This window comes from Vicugna pacos, unplaced genomic scaffold, assembly GCF_048564905.1.
Source record: "Vicugna pacos unplaced genomic scaffold, VicPac4 scaffold_104, whole genome shotgun sequence".
Classification (NCBI taxonomy): domain Eukaryota; kingdom Metazoa; phylum Chordata; class Mammalia; order Artiodactyla; family Camelidae; genus Vicugna; species Vicugna pacos.
Genome location: NW_027328784.1, coordinates 9,786 through 24,116, shown reverse-complemented (window position 1 = coordinate 24,116; position 14,331 = coordinate 9,786). Strand labels below are relative to the sequence as shown.

The following is a 14,331-nucleotide window of genomic DNA, read 5'->3' as shown; positions in this document are numbered from 1 at the left end:
ATGTGTAAAAACAGAGCTCTTGGTCCTCCTACACCACAAACTGGTTCTTTCTGCTGCCTCCTCCATTCAGTTAGTGAAAACTTAATCCTTCCAGCTGCTTGGGTCAAAAAACTTGGAGTTATTCTGACTTTCACTGACATACCACATGAATTCTGTCAATAGATCTGGTTTAACACTGCCTTTAGAACATACCCAGAGCCCAGCCACTTCTCACCATGGCTCCTGCCTCCTTTGCTGCTTCTTTGCACTGAGCCACTGTCCTCTCCTCCTGCACAGCCCTTCTCAGAGGCTTCCCTCCTTTCATCTCTGACCCGTTTCGACTATTCTCACCCGACTGTCAAATGAGCCTTGAAAACCTGTTAGATTGTGTCGTCTTTCTGCAGTGCCTCCCCTTTTCACTCCGGGTAAAAGCCACAGTCCTTACAAAGTCCTCCAAGGCCGTACAGGATCTGCACTGACCCTTCTCCGCAGCTCCAGCCGTGCCCCCATTCTGGAACATGCGAGGTGCACGCTGGCCTTGGTGATGGTTACTCCGTCCACATGGGACTTCTCACCTCCTAGTCCTAGTTCTAACCTCAGTCCTCAGTGTGGCCTGCTCTGGAATTTAATACAACAACATCCTCATCCAATACCCTCAACCTTATTTACCTTGCCTTTTTTTCTTTTTTCCATGATTCCTCTTTCCTAGCATTCCACCTCCTCTGCTGCTCTGTTGTGTGAATTGTCATCAACACCCCTCACCCCAGCTAGACTCCAACCAAGCTCCGTGAGCACGGGACTTTTGTTTTGTTTTTTGATCTATTCCAAGTGCCTAGACTAGTCCTGGGTACATAGTAGGAAGTCAAAATTTATTTGCTGAATAGATTAAAAGACTATTTTAAAAATGATTCATCCTTTAAGGAATGGGTGAGGAAAGGAAGCTGCATGAAGGAAAATGGTTCAGTAAATAATGATATTTGCCTGTTGTTCTTTGTGTGATATATATATGTGTTTTAGTCTTAATTTGGTATCTCAGATTCTTAATTTAATAGCTGTATTAAGGTGTAAATTACAGTGCATAAAATTCACACATTGTAATTGTACAAGTCAGCCATTTTAGCTATTTCTACAGTTGTGCAACTGTGTCCTCAAAAAGTCCCCTTGTTTCCATCCATATATAATTCGGCTTCCCCCCGATGGCAACCTGATTTTATTTGATTTTGTTTTTTGGCAATCACATCTCAAAAGAATAATTTACACAGCAGTACTAATATAGCTTTGCACTTTTAGAAATGACACACTTAAATATGAAATCAGCGGTCATTGCTGAATGTAGTTAGCAGTATCAGACATCGGTGAGAAGAATGGACTTGAGTGTCAGACTGGCGGCCGTCTTACCCAGCTCCACCATTTACCAAGTTTCCAAAATCATTTTCTGCCTCAAGCTCTTTATCTGTTAAATGGGGGTAATAAAAGCAGCTTACAGAGTTGTTGTGAGGATTAAGCAAACAGGGAAACAAAATTTAGTACAGTGGCCAGCTTATGTTATTACCCAAAAAATAGCCTTGCAGGTAGACAGCAAAATTCAAATCAGTTTCTAAAGTATGTCTAAAATAGTCTAAAATAGGATCCCGTTCCTGCCTGGTTTGTAAACATGTATGCCTACTGCAGAATGTAAAAGCAGACTAATTTCCAAAAGAAAAGATCATTTCTCAGCATTTTTTCAAAGGTAGTTGCAAAATCGTTTTTACTAAATTTTCTTTACCCATCTCTGACAGAGCTTTGACACCAGGGAGGTAATTATCTACTGTTTTGTTAAAATCATGCTGACCCTCTGAAAGTGTTCTGAATTATATTTTAGCCTTTATGTTGGGAAATACTGTGAGACTTCTTCTAAATTAATGGGGGGAGGAGCATTCATTGTAGCTCTTGTAGCCTGATATGCCTGCACTAAATTAGCTTTTTTAAACTTTTAATTAAAGTAATAAATTAATTTTTTACAGGGGGTGGTAATTAGGTTTTTATTTATTTATTTTATTTTTAGAAGTACTGGGGATGGAACCCAGGCCCTTGTGCATGCTAAGAATATGATCTTTCACTTGAGCTATACCTTCCCCCCTAAATTATCTTTAATAAGGTATTTTTCTCTGTTTTGTTGTTTTCTTTTATGTAGAGATGCACAAAGCAGGGTGATCAGAAGCCTCTCAATTCCAAAAATGATAATAGTGAAAAACATTGTGCAGTGACAGTGAATCATTGACATATGAAGAAAGACTGTAAAGTCCTGAATGAATTAAGAAGGTATTGTTACATTAACATACAAGTAACCATGGCTCTGGTACCTTTATTCTTCACTTTATAATGAAGATACTCATCACCCGTCAAGTTTGCTTTGTTTGATATAGGGAATATCTAAAGCCTTTTCTGCAAGTTTTTTAAATAACTAAGAGCAGGTAATTTATCAGAAGTGTGAATGGTGTAATCTACTCTTTCCAGTATGGTAGCCACCAGCCACATGTGGCTATTGTGAATTGAGATGTTCTATATGTGGGAAATACATAATAGATTTTCAAGACTTCGTACAACAAAAATAATGTAAAATATTTATTAATAAGTTTTAAAAGTGTTAATAACACTTTTGAAATGATAGTATATTGGATATTTTGGGATAAATATAATTATTACTGGAATTAATTTCACTTGTTCCTTTTATTGTCTAAATGGGATTACTGGAAAATTGTGACTTGCACTATGTTTCTATTGACAGTCCTGGCTTCTAACTTATTGCAAATAATATGAAAAGAAAACTTTGATTAAGAATTTTGTAATTGAGTAGTTGATTTACATCATATTAGTTTCAGGTGTGCAACACAGAGGCTCAACATTTTTATAGATTATATTCCATTTAAAGTCACCATAAAATAATGGCTATATTTCCCTGTGCTGTATGATGCAGCCCTGTTACCTATCTATTTTATATGTAGCACTTTTTACCTCTCAATCCCCTACGCCCTTCCTGCCTCCCCTCTCTTCCTTAATTGGTAACCACCAGTCTGTTCTGTGTACCTGTGAGTCTATTTCTGTTTTATTATACTCATTAATTTGTTTTATTTTTTAGATATACATATAAGTTAATACATAGAATATTTGTTTTTCTTTCTCTGACTTATTTCACTCAGCATAATACCCTGCAGGTCCATCCATGTTATTGCAAATGACATTATTTTATTTTTTAATGGCTGAACAGTATTCCATTGTGTGTGTGTGTTCATGTGTATATATGTGTGTGTGTGTGTATGTGTGTGTGTGTGTGTGTGTGTGTATATATTTATATATATATATATATATATATATATATAATATATATATATATATATTATAAAATATACAACACCTTCTTTATCAAGTCATCTGTCAACATTTGGGTTGTTTCAGTGTCTTGGCTATTGTAAATAGTGCTGCTGTGAACATTGGGGTGCATGTGTCTTTTTGAATTACAATTTTCTCTAGACATATAAACATGAATGGGATTGCTTGATCACACGGAAGTCTATTTTTAGTTTTCTAAGGAATCTCTATAATGTCCTCCATAGTGGCTGCACCAATTTACATTCCCACCAACCTAGTAGGAGGGTTCCTTTTTCTCTTAAAAGGTCAAAAATTCTCTACATTTATATACTTTCCTTACAGTTTAGGACACAATCTGGCAAAAGCCAGATAGAATTTAATAGCAGCAAATACAGAATTTTTTTTAAATGTCCATGCATTATGGATAGATATGTTATTGATGAGTTGGTTCCCTATATTTGTAGATGCAGAAGTTTTTAGAGCTTCACAGACATTTCAGTCTTGCAGAGAGAAAAATGTCTTTGCATTTTGCTGAACTTGTCCGGGTGGCTTTATCGAATTTTGTCCAGGCCTGCAGAGGTGAATACACATCCAAACCTGAAACATTTGAATGTCTGCAAGATTTTAAGAATCTAGAAAATCAGATCTGGTCTATAACTCTGGTGAATGACATCAGTGAGTGGACTCAAGAAAACTCCATTTGAGTGCAAAGCCTTTCATAAGCTAAAAAAGTCTTTGAAATTGTGGCAAAGCCAGAGACTTTTGTGTATCATATATGGCCACAAACCCATGGGGACAACCACAGGCCTTCTGGAGTGCCAAGGGAATTCCATGTGAGGAGTCCAGTACTCACAGGAATCCAACAAGTCCCTGCCAGCCAGAGCACCTTCATTGCTACTGTGCTGTTTTGAGCAAATGCCTTTTCATCAGGTTCAAATTGGTTTGTTGTTATTTTTTTACATAAAAAAAGTCAAACAACTACTTGTTCCCTTGGTGAAAGTAAAAGCCTAACATTTTCTCATTTCTTTTGACAGAGAAAGCGTGAGCCTATAAATCTAACCTCATCTGTGATGGTCTGCAGCTGGGAGCAACCTGATCAGTGTCAGTCCCTTTGCAGCCATTGGCTAGAAGCCTGCATGTTACCTGGAATGGTAATTGAAACATGTCACCCTAGCGGTACCTTCCCTGTGGGCTGGGAGGTGAGTCAGTCAGAATCTGCATTATGGAATGTATGTTTCAGATCCAAAGCTAGGAGATCTTTTTTAATAGCCAGAGAATGTAGTCATAAATATATCTATTAATGTTTTAATGCAAGAACCTTTTTAAAGATATTTTTATTATAAAAATTTACCCCCCAAGTTTGAAAATGAAAGAAAAGTGGAATTAAAAATCATCTGTACCTTAATTATACATAAAGAAACTTAAAATCCTTCTAAACTTTTTTTGTTCATATGTAGATATTTTTCCCTTCCAAAAGGAAAATTATTATTTCACATGTTTTTGCTTTTTCCTTTTATTATATATTCCATATCAGTAATAAAATTCTTTTAAATCCCTTTTAATTGCTGTTTAACACTATATTGAACAGATATATAAATAGTCCTAGGTTTCAGAAATTTAAAAAATTGTCATTACAATACCACTGCAAAGAATATTATGGTGTTTCAATTTTTAGTTACTAATTTGGACTAAAAATTAACAAGTTTGCTTTTCTTCATGTAAAACTGTTTTTTTATGAATAAACTCTAAGGATTTTAAATAAATTTTCAGTAATTTCAACAAAGAAATTATCTTTAAGGCAAAAATTTATGATGGTTTGCAAATCTATTTTTATTATATCTTCACTTTTACCAGTGTCATATGTGTGTGTGCTTGCACAAGGGCTTTAACTACCAGCAATGTAAGAAAAATCTGTGTACTAAAAATGAGAAAATAATTTCCTTGTTTGTGTTTTCATTCTCCCAATATAGGTTTTGGATTACAAGCTTGTAATTGAAAAGTACACACCCTGTGGGAGGTGCTCTGTACATACGCTGAGACACTGCACATCAAATTGCCTCTGAAGCCCAATGATCTGAAAACCTGGTCCTCAGCCTTTGATAATTTCAGAAGTTTTATGGAAGTCCTCCAAGTAGATGAAAGTATCATTAAGACAGAGCAAGAATTTTTCGTTGCCCTATTTGTGAAGAGCTGCATGAATGACTAATATATTCAGGATAGAGATACATTCTTCAATCCAGCCACCAGAAGCCGCATTGTAAGTCTAAACCGAGTTTAGCTGCTGTCTTGGGGGTGATTTAGAACCTGCTGTTGAATTATCAGTGATTTGGTTGGGTTGGTTTGATTTGGTTTTTAAAAGCTGCCCATAAAAATGAAAAAATAGAAAGAAAAGAAATATACCTTCAGATTCCTGTTAGGATAGTAAACAGTGGCTGGTTTGTTATCCTGTATAAACCACACACTCTCTTAGAATATTTTTAGGTTTACTTCATCCTTTCCCAGATCAAGTATCAAGTAAGGGACAGTGTTAAAAATTTCTGGATTAACAGGCTAGTGAGCTCCGGGATCTGCAAGGCAGCTTTCCCTCCCCATGTGTAAGTCAAATGGCAGAAATTAAATAAAGCACCTCATGTCTCCTCAGGTGTTAACAGGAAAAGACTAATCCTCTTGACCTTGTTTCTTCCTGGGTAAAATGAAGATAATATGTCAGGAGGCGACAAGCTCATTTAGGGCAGGAAACATGTTGTCTTGTTCACTGTGGAATCCCAGGCACCGGGAAGGCTGAGTTTAACGAGTGAGTGAATGAATGAACTGTAGTTCCCCCAGAGTTACCGTGTGGGGTGGTGCGGATTAGCAGCTAAGAGCATAGACTCGAGAATGGAGGGTACAGCTTAAGTAACTGGGTGCATGCTTAGCACGCACAAGGTCCTGGGTTCAGCCCCCAACACCTCCTCTAAAATAGACAGATAACCCTAATTTCCTCCCCACCCCCACCAGAATTACCTTATTATCTCCCCACCACCAAAAAAAAAAAAAGAAAGAAAGAAAAGAGGCCAAGAGCGTAGACTCAGGCTGGAACACCTGTGCTGGTCTCTCGCTGTCGACCTTGTAAAAGTCATTTAGCCTCTGTGTTTATCAAGTTCCTCATCAATAAAATGGGGATAATAATAATACCTACCTGGTAGAGTTGCTATGGGGGTTAAAATTTCTGTGTCAATGTTAGAACTGCCCTGGCTAATAGTAAGTACTATGCATCAGTCAGCTCTTTTCATAATTACTGACAGATGTTATTATCAACCAAAGGAGTATTAGTTCTTTGTAAGGGAAATGCATGTTAGACCATTTCATTTATCATTTTCTGTAATTCAGGATTTTTCCCTCTGAAATATCATTTTCTGTCTGTGCAGTAGGAAGCCACAGGGCTTTCCAAATTTCATCTCTCTGGGTTCTTGTCATGATGGCAATACTGCAGAGTGTTGACATTTTTTAGGGACTCCGTCTGAGATGACAGCAACCCCTCAAATTCAGGAGCATTTCTCTAACTGAAAACATCTTGCATGAAATGACATTTTTAAAATGTAAGAGCTTCAGACGATGAATGATGCCATAACTGCAAGGATGTTATATCTAAGCTCTTTAAATAAATCCTGACATTGAAATAAAGGAAATACTATATTATAGTGCTCTATGACTTTGTTATCTTTGCTATCCATTTATCTGACTCTCTACGACCAAAGAAAGCAAAGACTGAGATTGATCATTAGTACTCTGTGGTACACGTATGTGTGGATGAAGACAATACTGAAATGCACTGTTTAAGATATTAAAATGGACACTAAACAGCTGCTTGATGCACATGCATGAACAGAACAGGGAGCTGGGTGCAGGGAGCAGACACTGAGCTTCCTGGATCAGAGACCCAACATAGCAGTCCAGCCCAGCAGTCCACATGTTTCATATTTATGTCCCAGCAAAATTAGCAGTGAGAGTCTGACATGAACTTTGGGGACACTTGCAAACAGCTGTCATGATTAATAATGTTGGACACCAGGATTCTACAGTGTTTCGTTGGCATCTGCACACAACCAGTTCTTTTCCACTAAAGCCTGTTGTAATTGCTGGTCCCACATCCAGGCTGAGGAATCATCTCATGTGGTGTTTGGGAGGGAGTTAAGTAGAGTCAGGACTCATGTTAAGGCTGGGTGGGTAATAATCTGGTTCTAGTACAGGAGAATGGAAAGTAGGTCAGGTGGGAAGGAGAATTACTGGATTTAAATGATGTTTCTTAAGTAAGCTAAATGTATAACATCATGTGAAGTTTCTTGGTTGTTTATATTCCATGCGCTGTCACCAAATAACTACTGAATTGTGTGGACAAAAAAACCTGGGTTTTAGAATTGACCCTGCCCCTTACCAGCCAGAGTCCAGGTTCCTCTGGTTGTCCAAGGAGGGGGCTGGACCGTCAGGTGTCCCTCCACTGCAGCAGTTTGGGCCCTTGGGTGGCCTAGTTTTTTGCTGTGGAAGACTGGCCCGGTTGTAGGACGTTAAGCACCTGCAAGTCTCTCACCAGGTTCCCACTGTGGTTCCAGGACTGTAACATCCAAGCGTTCCTTTCTACCCACGTTTGCAAATGACCCTCAAGGTGTTAGTATTAATCCTGGGTGAGAATTATGAAAAATTATATGGTACCTCCATACATTCTGGCAAGTGAGGGCCCCTTATTTACAAATGACCACAAAGTGATAGCACCACGTATTATCAACAGAACATGGGATCACGTGGTGACAGTGACGCTCACCTGTTTGCTTCTGCTTCCCAGGGCATCTTCAGCCTCCGTCAGAGGACCTCAGCTGCCCCAGCGAACAGGGCGTTCTGTACAGGGAATGGGCTCCTCCTCGAAGCATAGACAAGAAGCAGCCCTTAGATCTCCTCAGGTGAGCTGTTGTGGAGAGCACTCCAGTGGGAAGGGCTCAGGTTTGTCCTCATGGCATCTGAGGGTGACAGTCCTCCAACAGTGTTACCAACCAGGAAGCTCACAGGACCTCTGAGCTTTGTTGCCCCAAGTTTTTACTGGAGGCTTTATTACAAAGACATGATTTATTGGATCACTACCGACATGGCTAACCCAAACCCTAACTGTAACTCAAACCTTTCCTTAGCCCTAACCATTGAGACCCTTCCTCTCCTGGTGGTCACTCACTTGTCACAAAGCTCAAAGCCCCACTCCTCTAAACACATGGTTGGTGTCTCTGGCTGGCCAGTCCCCATCCTGAGTTATCCCATGAACACAAGCCAAACAGGGGTCCACCATGAATAGCAAAGACACTCCTATCTTGGGAAATTTCAAGGCTTTAGGGGTTGCTGTCCAGGAACTGGGAATAAAGACCTACCAAATTCTTCATTAAACAGGAGTAAATGTTAGATTTCACTTAAATTATAAAATAAGAGAGAAATTCTCACTGCTTTGCTATATCTGATTTTCGACAACGATTCACTACACCATGTGACTGTAATGTCGCGCTCCGCATGTGTCTTCTCAGAGCAGCAGTGCCGGCTGCTCCCCGGGAGCTTATGCTGTTTGGGCAAGGCTGCTGGGGGGAGGGAGGCCAAGGACAACCGAGCAAACAAAAATAATCGGGCGAATAAGGAAACAATGTCAGATTGAAATGAAGGAAATAACACTGTTGAGATTGGTGACTTGGGGGGAAGTGAGTCAAGAAAGCTATATTTGCGTAGGTTACATGTGAGCTGAGATGGTGATAAGGAGGCTGGACTTTGAGGATCTGGGAAAAGTCACCCCAGGAATAGAGGCAGCTTGTCCATTGGCCCCGAGGCACAAATGTGCTCAGCAGGTTTGAGGAGATACTGGAGCCAGCGCTGGTGAGAGGGATGAGACGCGAGGCTTAGAAGGGCATCAGGAGCATGGAAAGGAGTGTAGACTCTAAGCGCAGTGAGAAGCAGTCATGGTAGTTTAAGCACTAAAGTAATTTTCTCTCACCCACAATTTGCAAAGATAATGTGGAGAATGAATTGCAGGGACCCAGGAAGCAAGGAGGCCCCATAGGAGGCTCTTGGAGTGGGCCAGATGAGAGATGGTGGGAGCCAGGGAGAAATTCGTTTGGGGAGTGGACCTGACAGGATACAGTCATTGGCTGGCTGTGGATGCTGAGGAGAAGAGGAGGGTCAAGGTAGGCCCAGGTCGGCCTGGAGCCAGGTGCCTGATCTTCCTAATCTCAGTGCCCCATGCAGGTGCCCACCTACTTGGGCAAACCTCTTAACCTTCAAAGTGAGGGTTTTAAAACACTGAAGTCTTTTTGTTTGTTTCACATTTTATGGAAAGATTCAAACATGTACAGAAGTAGAGAGAAGACCACAGCCAGCCTGCCGGTATCAGTCACCCAGCTCCAGAATTATAAACTCAGAGTCACTGCCGTTGCATCTTTCATCTCCACCTCCTCCCCTCCCCCACTACCGGATCATTTTGAAGACAATCCTACATAGCTTAACCTTTCATTAGTGAAATGACAAGATCTCTTTCAAATACAATTGAAATATTCCTGTTTTATTTAGGGTTACAAAGTAATTCCCTAATTGTCACAAAAATACACTTTTAAGTAGTTTTGGGATTGAAATCGGGATCCAGACTAGGTTCAGACATTGCAGCTGGTATATGTCTCAAGTGGGTTCTAATCGAAAATTTTCCAGTTTCTCATTTTCCTTGAAATTACTGAGGGGTTCTCTATTACCTGTTTGGCTGAATTCATTCTCCCCTGTGGTGTTAGACTTGTTTCTCCATCCTATGTATTTGCTTTAGCTAAGTGATTTGATCCTTCCCTAAAAGCTTGATCTGATTGAGGTTCAACTTTGTGCAAGAATACTTGTTATGTGAAGTTTTGTACTCCTGTCATAAGGTACATAATTTCCAGTTGACTTTCATTTTTTGATGACAGCAGCCAATAATGATTGTCACCCGGGATCATTGTTTCATAAGGGATTTTATTTCATGTGGTCATACTCTAATTTCCTCCCTCAATTTTCAGCAGGATCACAGTCATGAAGAGGCACTTTCTCCTTAAATCGGGTTATTCGGTAGAACACAGTTTTAAAAGAGGATGTTTGTACATATGTAAATATTTAAAGTTAAAACATTTTTCTTTTCTTTTTAATTTTTTTTCTGATGGAGGTACTGAAGATTGATCTAGGACCTTATGCATGCTGAGCACACACTCTGTCACTGAGTGTACCCCATCCCCCTTGAGATTCATATTTATATGATATTTTCCTTCTGTTATTTTTGTTTTGTTATACAGAATTTGATGGCAGGGCAATGGGTTTTACGGCTCTTTAATCATTCTTTATGGGGTTTTGGGGTTTGTGTCTGTGTTTGTAAAGAAAACAATTTTCCCACTATTTTAAGTATGTTTTGCTAAGGGAAATATGTTGATCTGTTCCCTGCTCCTGGTCCATGTGTTCCCTTTGTTTCTTCCCATTAGTGGCCCCTTGAGGTCTGTGACAAGACTAGCATGTCGTTAATCAAGATTGAAGGAGATCTGAAGAGATTTATTCAAGGAGATGAAATTTGTAGACAATGTATTGGAAAGTATTGAGAAAGTTATTCATCAGGGGAAGGTCTGGGGTTGAATTGTTAAGTGCACAGAAATCTAAGCTATGAACCACCAACACAATTATTAACTCCAGGGAATCAACGTAGGGAAGAAAAAAGTTAGCCTAGCAGCCAACTTGCTACAGCTGTGAACAGTCTGTACAGAGAGCTAATAATGTAAAGCAAGGCTACTGATCTGATCAAAATTATAATGTAATTGTATCAAAAGGTTGGAAAAATGAAGTTTTGGGTGTGTAGATGAGATGGGGTTTGAAAGAGAGCTTAATCCTCATTTTCCAAAATACAAAGTTAAATAGGTGATACATAAAGCTGAAAAAGTCAGTAGGCTGCGTTACAAGGATACTAGTCAGAGATAGGGAGTAATTATTCCAGGAGTCAGCAGTAGGAGCTGAACGTGGTTGCTTCTGGCCAGGAAATGGGGCGGTTGTTGGGAACTGCTCCTTTTTCCAATTGGTGTTCGAGAACTGTTTGACTCTTTAAGGAATATATGGTATAATTTTGATAAAAAGAAATTAAAGATGAATTTTGAAAATTTGATATTAAGAATTGGGGTGTTTTTGACAGAGAGTGATAACAATCAGACAAAATACATTTGAAGGGATCCTCATTATTCCTAGCGTTTCAGCAAGGACTAGGGGGCGACATCTTTTTAAAGTTCAAAAACTCTGACCTTCTTACCGACATGTAACCTTTGTAAATAATGAACTCCCCGTCACTGTTAAAATCCAGGCAGAGGCTGCCTGACCTGCTCTAACTGTAGCAGGGTGTGTTTACCATTGGGCAGTTGGAGCAGGCAACTTCTAACATTCTTTCAGTTTTGAATGTGGCATTTTCAGGACGGATATTTGATAAGAATTTATTACAAAAAGCTTAACAAGAAAGAGTCCAAGACATCTCAAACCCATTGCCAGGGTTTTCTCTGAGAGACACCATCCTGAGCCTTCCATCTGTGAGCCAGGCCACAAAGCCTAGTCACATGAGAATGAACACACTTTGTCCCTCCTATCTGATTTGGCATCGGGCTCAGCCCTTTTCCCCATGGAATGGTCCACGCCCAGGTCTCTGACGATGGAGCTGGTCTCATAGCAGCCCTGTGAGCGCTGGTCCACCCCAAGGGGTTTCCTGCGTGAAGTTTCCCAGGACTGCAGGCTGTTCTCAGAGCTGAGTCCCCCCTAGGGGTGAGCTCCAGACTGAGCCGGAAGCCTCAGAGAGAACTCAGAGCTGAAGAAATCCACAGGTTTTACCAAGAACTGCCGAGTCAGTAATGAGCCATTTGAGGGAAGTATCAGCAACAGCAAGACACACCTGAGCAGCCGTCTCATTGTTCCGCCTCATTCCTAAACCCTCTGTGTCTGTCTCCCTTTCAGGGCCAGCCTGGCACCGCTCCGTGCCCTGCCTCATTTCTTCTAATCTTGCCTCCCTGGCCTGTTCCATCTACTCAAGATTAACTGAGAAACATTGAACAGTTTTTAAAACCTAGGGACAACAGACGTGCTAGATACAAAGAATACAGGGCAGTACCTTCCTCAGTCACATCCCTCCTGCCCTCTCCCATTCCCACAATGAGTTTTATAAATATTTTTTCAGAGGGAAATTGCACTCCCAGTTGTTATTATTATCAGACATTTCCTTATTATCTGTGGTTTACGATGCATTTGCTTCAGGGAAGTTCCCGAGATAAGGCAGGAGCAGATGACTGAGCCACTTGTTGATGTCCACTTGTGTCAAGCCTGTTAAGAATGATCTTTGGGGGGATTTGTTGAATGTGCCAGACTGTCCAGTGAGTGGTGATGATCCCCTGCATCTGCTCCAGAGTCAACCTCGTCCCCTCCTTTGCTCTGTTCTCATTTATCTCTCTTCAGCAGGTGAACCAGTGATCTGTACTCCTATGATATGTAAAATACTTCTTATTTCACGGTAGAATTTGGGGGATGCTATGAAAACACATGTTTTAAGCGTGAATGGACTCAGAGGTTTAAACTTAAAGCCCCCTTGGTTTACAATCAGAAATTAATATGATGGAGGGAGGGTATAGCTCAGTGGTAGAGTGCATGCCTAGCATGCATAAGGTCCAGGGTTCAATCCCCAATGCCTCCATTTAAAAACAAATAAATAAACCTAATTATGCCCCCTCCACAAAAAAAAAGAAAAAAGAAATTAACATGAGGATGAAGTTACAAAGAGATTATGTGTGTCTTCTGAAACTACCTTTTGTCTTTCTGCAGGAAATTTTACGGAGAGAAGGTCGGAATCTACTTTGCTTGGCTGGGCTATTACACTCAGATGCTCCTCCTGGCAGCAGTCGTGGGGGTGACTTACTTTCTGTATGTATATTTTAATCAAAATAACTGTACCTGGAGGTAACTTCTCTTTATTCCTTGTTACCGTGCTTACTTAACTTAGAATAACATTCTCCAGGAGCATCCATGTTGTTGGAAGTGGCCCTATATTTTCAGTGTTTATGGCCAAGTAGTATTCCATTGTATAAATATATCACTTCTTTAGCCAGTCATCTGTTGATGGACATTTAGGCTGTCTCCATGTCTTTGCTATTGTAAATAGTGCTGCTATGAACATTGGGGTGCAGGTGTCATCCTGATGTAGGGTTCCTTCAGGATATATGCCCAGGAGAGGGACTCCTGTGTCATATGGCAAGTGTATTCCTAGTCTTTTGAGGAAACTCAATACTGTTTTCCACAGCGGGTGCACCAAACTGCATTCCCACCAGAAGTGTAGGAGTTTCCCCTTTCTCCACAGCCTCTCTAGCATTTGTCATTTGTGGATTTTTGAATGATGGCCATTCTGACTGGTTTGAGGTGATACCTCATTGTAGTTTTGATTTGCATTTCTCTGATAATTAGTGATACTGAGCCTTTTTTTCTGTGCCCATTGATCATTTGTATGTCTTCTTTGGAGAATTGCTTGTTTAGGTCTTCTGCCGATTTTTGGATTGGGTTATTTGGTTGTTTCTTATTAAGTCATATGAGCTGCTTATATATTCTGGAGATCAAACCTTTGTCAGTTTCATTTGCAAAAATGTTCTCCCATTCTGTAGGTTGTCTTTTTGTTTTACTTATGGTGTCCTTTGCTGTGCAGAAGCTTGTAAGTTTCTTTAGGTCCTATTTGTTTATTCTTGCTTTTATATCTATTGCTTGTGTAGACTGCCCTAGGGGAACATTTCTGAGATGTATGTCAGATATTTTGCCTGTATTTTCTTCTAGGAGGTTTATTGTATCTTATCTTTTATGTTTATCTTGCTGAAGAGACTGTCTTTATTCCATTGTATATTCTTGCCTTCTTTGTCGAAGATTAGTTGACCAAAATTTGTGGGTTTATTTCTGGGCTCTCTATTCTGTTCCATTGGTCTATATGTCTGTTTT

At 40.0% G+C, this 14,331-nt stretch overlaps 1 long non-coding RNA gene across 1 annotated transcript; it reads left to right on the top strand.

Annotated features, from left to right (window-relative positions):
- Positions 1-5,348: 5,348 nt before the first annotated feature.
- On the top strand, positions 5,349-13,332 carry LOC140694784 (uncharacterized). The gene is made up of 3 exons (XR_012070421.1): positions 5,349-5,584; positions 8,147-8,261; positions 13,177-13,332. It is a non-coding gene; the product is annotated as an uncharacterized lncRNA (long non-coding RNA).
- Positions 13,333-14,331: the final 999 nt, after the last annotated feature.